Raw genomic sequence first — 6,000 nt, 5'->3', positions numbered from 1 at the left:
AGCATTTTAAAAAAATTGTGGAAAAAAAAAGGAAAAAAAAAAAAAAAAAAAAAAAAAAAAAAAAACATCATAGTAAAACCAATACCTTCTCAGCTTCGAAGCTAAAATAATCTACTTTTAATTATAAATCATTTGTCATGATATAAGTATTGTTTGTAAAAATGTAGATGTGTAATATGTACATATAATACTTATACTTTTGTTTATTATACTGACACAACTCTGACCTTAATAGACAAATGAGCAAAAGTGTTATTTTGTCGAGGCCCACAAAAAATATAGTATTTGATAGTTGTTAATTATTTCTATGTACACAAATTTATTACTTTAAATGTAAGTATAGTATGATCATATTAATTATTTATTTTTTGTTCTAATAATAATGTATTTGTCAGAATATAGACAAGATATAATAAAAATTAGTAATTATTTAATTGCGCAATAATAATAAACAATCAAAAATCAAAAATCCGGCCCGAAGAACCAAAAAATATAACAAGCAGCCCCTTAATATTAAAGGGGAATGGCCTATTACTGTGCGGTGGTGTTGTTTATTTTGTAGAAATCAAAATGCAGATTAAGAGGGGGTAATAAATAGGTACACCTGCTTATGAATGTATAAATTATGAATTATATATTTGTAGTTCTGCAAGTAAAGCTCTTAAAAGTAAAGGGGGTAGGGGGGATAACTTACATACTATAACAATATTTAATCTTATGATATGATAAAATAACAAAATGATAGTAAATTAATAGCTTATCTGATGACTTGATGACTTGAGGAGATCGAAGAGAGTAGCAAAGTAAATCACAATGAACGTAAAGTAATAATATACAAAACTCAAAAAAGACTATATGGAGCGATTAATAATTATACAGTGCCGATTTGAAAAAGGCGCGAGACATGTGTACTGTTGACGTACAAAAAATGTTGTGTTTTTGACGATGACCGGACGAAGCATGAACACGTTCGAACCGGTCATACACGAGTGCCACATTCTACTCAACATATTGCAAAACATTTTTCTATACTAATATAATAACTTTATGGATTAATTAAGTAATGGATTATTCAATTAAATTAAGATTATGATTGTAGGAAAGAACTAGCAAATTTTTAGGTTAAATTTTAATGTAAAAATATTAGCAACACAATATATTATAAGCCATTTAAAATTAAATTTTTTACTTTATTGATAACTAATTTTGTAAATATTTTTGTATAGTTGATTAAATTCTCTATAAAAGTGTAATTTTTAATTTTACCTTATTATTTTTTTAGTTTAATACAAAATAATATTGAAATGTAAATAGTATTATATATTATTGACTGATTAAGTATTAAGTTTATTTTTTTGTATCTTGTACAGTATTAAAAAATTGAAAATTGTACAATTTTAAAAGAAATAACTGTGATTTGAATTTTTATGGTTTAATTTATCAAAATAAAATTTAATATGGTTGACACGGCCACGGCGTTGTCACACGTTGACACCCCGCGGTCGTGTCAGCTCCTTCTCAGCCACCGCTTAACTGTAAACCGGACCGTCACACACACGCGTTATCGTCGTGGTGTAAAGTCCAACAAATGCCTAGCGTCGTATACCCCGCCGCAATAATACGTGCAGTCAGTTATCTTTGTGACACCACAAAACGTACCGTCGTCCGAATTCCGAACAGCTAGTGATATCCACTTGTTAAAACATCAACCTTTGCTTCATATTGTGAAATCTTTTGTATTAATATTATTTTTGGTTTCGTACATCTTTACAATATTATTCTAATAAACGGCTCGACGCCTTTCAAAATAACCTCGAACTGGTGTCGTCTACGTTATTTTAGTTTCGTGTGCACGGCACTTGAGTATATACTCGTATCAACTGGCTCCCCGGCGGGGAATCGAACCCCGGTCTCCCGCGTGACAGGCGGGGATACTTACCACTATACTACCGAGTATATACTTGAGTATATACTCGTATCATGGTTTTGGTAATATAGTGAAATTCTAAGAATATTTAACATACTAAAAAATAATTTTTGAATTTAAATCTATGATTTTAGTTTAAGAACAGTGATAAATGTCAAATTAATTCAGACATGAAATAACATCTAATTAGATAATTGATTTACTCTTTATTTTGAAATTAGTACTCTTTTAAATCGTATAAATTGATTCTTGATATTGTGTAAGTAGTAAATATAGTTATTAAAATAGTAAATTAACTAACATACCAATGTACTGCAATAAAAATAATGTTCACATTGATAGCGATGAAACTTAGCTTAGTTCTTATAGCTGATAGGAGGTTTTAATAGGATAAGTTACCTCATCTCTAGGATCATCTCAACATCTCTAGGAAGGGTTAATTATTAATAATTTTTTTTTTATTGAAAAATGATTAAAAAGTTATTTAAAATTTAAGTTAGTAAAAAAGTATAGAAACGCTGAATATTCATTATTTCCAGTATTCATAAAAATACCCGCTCCTTATCTTTTTTTTTTATTAAAAGGTTTGGTTTTACCTGTTTAGTGGGAAAAGTAAAGTAAAGTCACATCTGGTTACTTTTATTAATAAAGCTTCACTTTCATTAATTATATGTTTACAAAACACGTTTTACTGAAGTTTATTATATGAATTATTGAGTTGTTTTATTTGATTATTGCTACTATAAGTGAGTAATATTTTTTTTAAACAATTTGCAATTTTTTACTAACGCATCATTTATTATTTGTAAATGTATATGTTTACCAGGAGATCAGTGAAGGATAAGACTCATTTTCTGAAGAACTAAAATTTTTGAAAATAAAAAAATATTAGGTTTTTAAAACTACAAAGATATATTTTATTGAATATGATATAAACTATCTATGTTTCTTATGTTATTGTTATTAATTGATAAAAATCTGTGATTTTCCCTATTAATAAAATGTATCAAAATTAAAGAGATAAAATACATTAATATACCCACATCAGAAGTACAACAAAACACCTAATATAGGATTTAAATTGTGTAAAAGTATTCCCGAGAATAGGGAAAATCACAGATTTTTATCAATTAATAAAAATAACATAAGAAGTCTTAAGATATCATCAACTGACATTTATGAAGATACAATATTCTAACTACTAGAAAACCCATGATTATTTATTAAAATATTTTACAATATTATAATAATAATTTTATTTATTTATTTTTTATTTTCCAACTAAAATCATGAATTGAATATTTATAACGCGTCTAATAATTATATTGAATTATAATATATTACATTTACAATGATATACAAAAAAAATTACAAAAATGTGGTTTGAAAACAACAAAAAACTATTATTAAATTATTTGATTTTTACTGATTTTCTAATGCTAAATTTTACATGTTACACATTTTTCTAAAACTTCAAATTTTTATGGTGTATAGAACAGATATATATCTACAAAACTAAAAAAAAAATTTTTGGAAATTAGGTCCCCCAACAGAGATATTGCTCTTAGAATACACGTATTTTTATAAAATTTGTAACTTTGTAGGCCTCTAAATCCCAAGATAATTGTTTTAAATATTTGAAATTTAGTTGAAACATAGATTATACACTATACAATACCACATTTGAAAATCACAATAAAATAATAAATTCTTAAGGGTTTTAAGTGAGCTCAAAAACGCTAATATTTCACAAAAAAAGCGCCATTTTTTGAATGTCATTAAAGTTTAGAATTTCACATTAATTTTTTTTTTTTAATATAAACTTTAAGTTATAATAGGGTCATATTTAAAATTTTAATTCGATTGAGTTGAAATTGAATAATCTGTGTTTTTTAACGATCTAGCTATTTTTAACTTTTTTACATTAAAATAGCCATAAAAATGAGAAGATCATAAAAAAAAAAAAAAATTGTGATAATCTAAATATAGCATAATGAATAAACCCTGAAAATTTCAGAAAACTATGAGATGGTCGTTAAACCACTTCTGGATGATTTGGCATGGATTGACCCCTAAATAAAAATTTCGATCATTTTATGTATCTCTTACAAATTAGAAAATTTAATAATATTTTTTTTAATTAATTCAATTGATGCTAACTAAATCATTATGCTAACAGTTTAATGCAATTAAATTAAATTTAACTAGAGTACAATTTTTGAATGAAACATTTAATATCATATCATATCAACACTCTAAGTTCGTTTAAACTAATGAAATAAAAATTCATTTAAGCTACGGATAAAAAATATTTTATTTCATTTTTTTGTGTGAGACTTCAGTTAAATAAATAATAAATTTTAAATATTAATATACATAATACATGTATATGTATATTGTATTATATATATACAATTGTAAATTTGTCAATTGTATATTTAATTAAATATATATATTTATTTTATTTAAAATGCAGACTGCTCATTTGAAGACTCAGACAAAAAATACTTCTTTGTCAATGGGTTTTTGGCACATTTACATTGGTTTGGCTCATACCTAATTCCATAACCATTTCTTCAAATGTGGAATCAATATTAGCCAATTTCTTGTATTCCACAATAAATTTGGGAGGAATAGTATGTTTGTCATACCCTAATTTTCTATCATGGACACAACATTTTATCTAATTTAAGAAATTATGATTATTATGTAAGCAAATTTTCATTTTAGCTATTAATTTAATATAGGATGATCAATTATGTGTAAGAAACTCATTTTCTTAGATACTATTGAAAAAATTATGTTATTGTAAAGGAAAAAAAAAGCAGTAATATGTGGTTAATACTTTTTTTTTATCTATTCAGGATTTTTAACCTAAACTTAAAAAAATTAAAGTTAAAAATTATAATTTTTATAAATGGTAACCCATATTTTTAATCTGTTAATATGATAGGAAAAAAATTTGTTTTGATAATAAAAAATCATTAGTAAATTGATATCATATCACTAAACTTATTATTGCAATTTATGTGCTTTCGAAACAGATTTTTGTTGTTATGGCGGTGGCAATTAATAAATAAAAAATTATGCTTTTATTAAATAGACATCATTTTATATTTATAATTTAAAACAATTAATGTACATCTAACATGAACGGTTTTATGATTATCATTACAGAATAATAAACAACTCAGTAAATATTTAAATAAAACATTAACGAGTTTATATAATTTGATTAAATTGTATAAACAAATTGACCATTGGTACTAAGATTGAATTAACCAAGGTATTATTAAAATGAAAAATATTTTAAATCCGCTGAAAAATTTAAAAAATCTTTGACCAGACAAGGAATGCATCTATTATAATGTTATGATAATAAGTCATGTATAAACTCTTCAATCTGTGTCATTTAAATAAGTACATTTTTGCTTCATGACGTCACCATGGGCACTAGAGGCATTCGGTAAAATACCGATTTATATGTATTCTGGTAGGTGGTTCGAATCTCGTCGCAGCGGTAACGCGTTTTTCGGGATAGGTGAGATGGGGCACTTTTCTTCGAGAGCGTGTTTCGTAACACCGGCGCGGCCAGATATCGTACCATCACTCAATGTCCAACTAGTGTCCACGCTACCACCAACATAATTCAGGGGGGGCACACTTTCTTTCCCTCCTGATTTATGTTGGTGGTAGAAAAACAATTTTGCTCGTTTTTTCTTTTTTAGATTCTTTAATATTTTCTTATTTAAATTTGCAATTGTTTTAAAAACCATGATTTCAAATTTTCCTAAATTAATGTTATTTTTCATTAATGGTAAAATACTATTAATAATAATATTGAATAAAAATTATATTTTATTTTTCTAAAGATAAATTTTTGATTTAATAACTTTTAGAGCATTTAATCTTGTTATAAAATGTATATTGTCTATTTGATAAACATATCATAAAATGATATTCAAAATCACTTAATAATTATGTGATTTTGAATAGCACAACGACTGACCATGTTACAAAGGTATTTTGATATTTAGACAGAATTTCCATATACATATTTTGATTATAAATAC

At 25.5% G+C, this 6,000-nt stretch overlaps 2 protein-coding genes and 1 non-coding gene across 7 annotated transcripts in view; 1 reads left to right on the top strand and 2 right to left on the bottom strand.

Moving 5' to 3' along the window:
• Positions 1-6,000, top strand: part of LOC126902844 (uncharacterized) — a 56,308-nt gene that overhangs the window by 14,631 nt on the left and 35,677 nt on the right. The gene's annotated exons all lie outside the window — the stretch shown is intronic.
• LOC126902845 (uncharacterized) overlaps positions 1-6,000 on the bottom strand; it is a 207,923-nt gene that overhangs the window by 198,290 nt on the left and 3,633 nt on the right. The gene's annotated exons all lie outside the window — the stretch shown is intronic.
• Trnad-guc (transfer RNA aspartic acid (anticodon GUC)) lies at positions 1,885-1,956 on the bottom strand. Its single transcript has one exon. It is a non-coding gene; the product is annotated as a tRNA-Asp (tRNA).

This window comes from Daktulosphaira vitifoliae, unplaced genomic scaffold (genome assembly GCF_025091365.1).
Source record: "Daktulosphaira vitifoliae isolate Bord-2020 unplaced genomic scaffold, ASM2509136v1 Scaffold_3, whole genome shotgun sequence".
Lineage (NCBI taxonomy): Eukaryota > Metazoa > Arthropoda > Insecta > Hemiptera > Phylloxeridae > Daktulosphaira > Daktulosphaira vitifoliae.
Note: the sequence above shows the minus strand (reverse complement) of the source record. Positions and strands in the feature narration are given on the sequence as shown.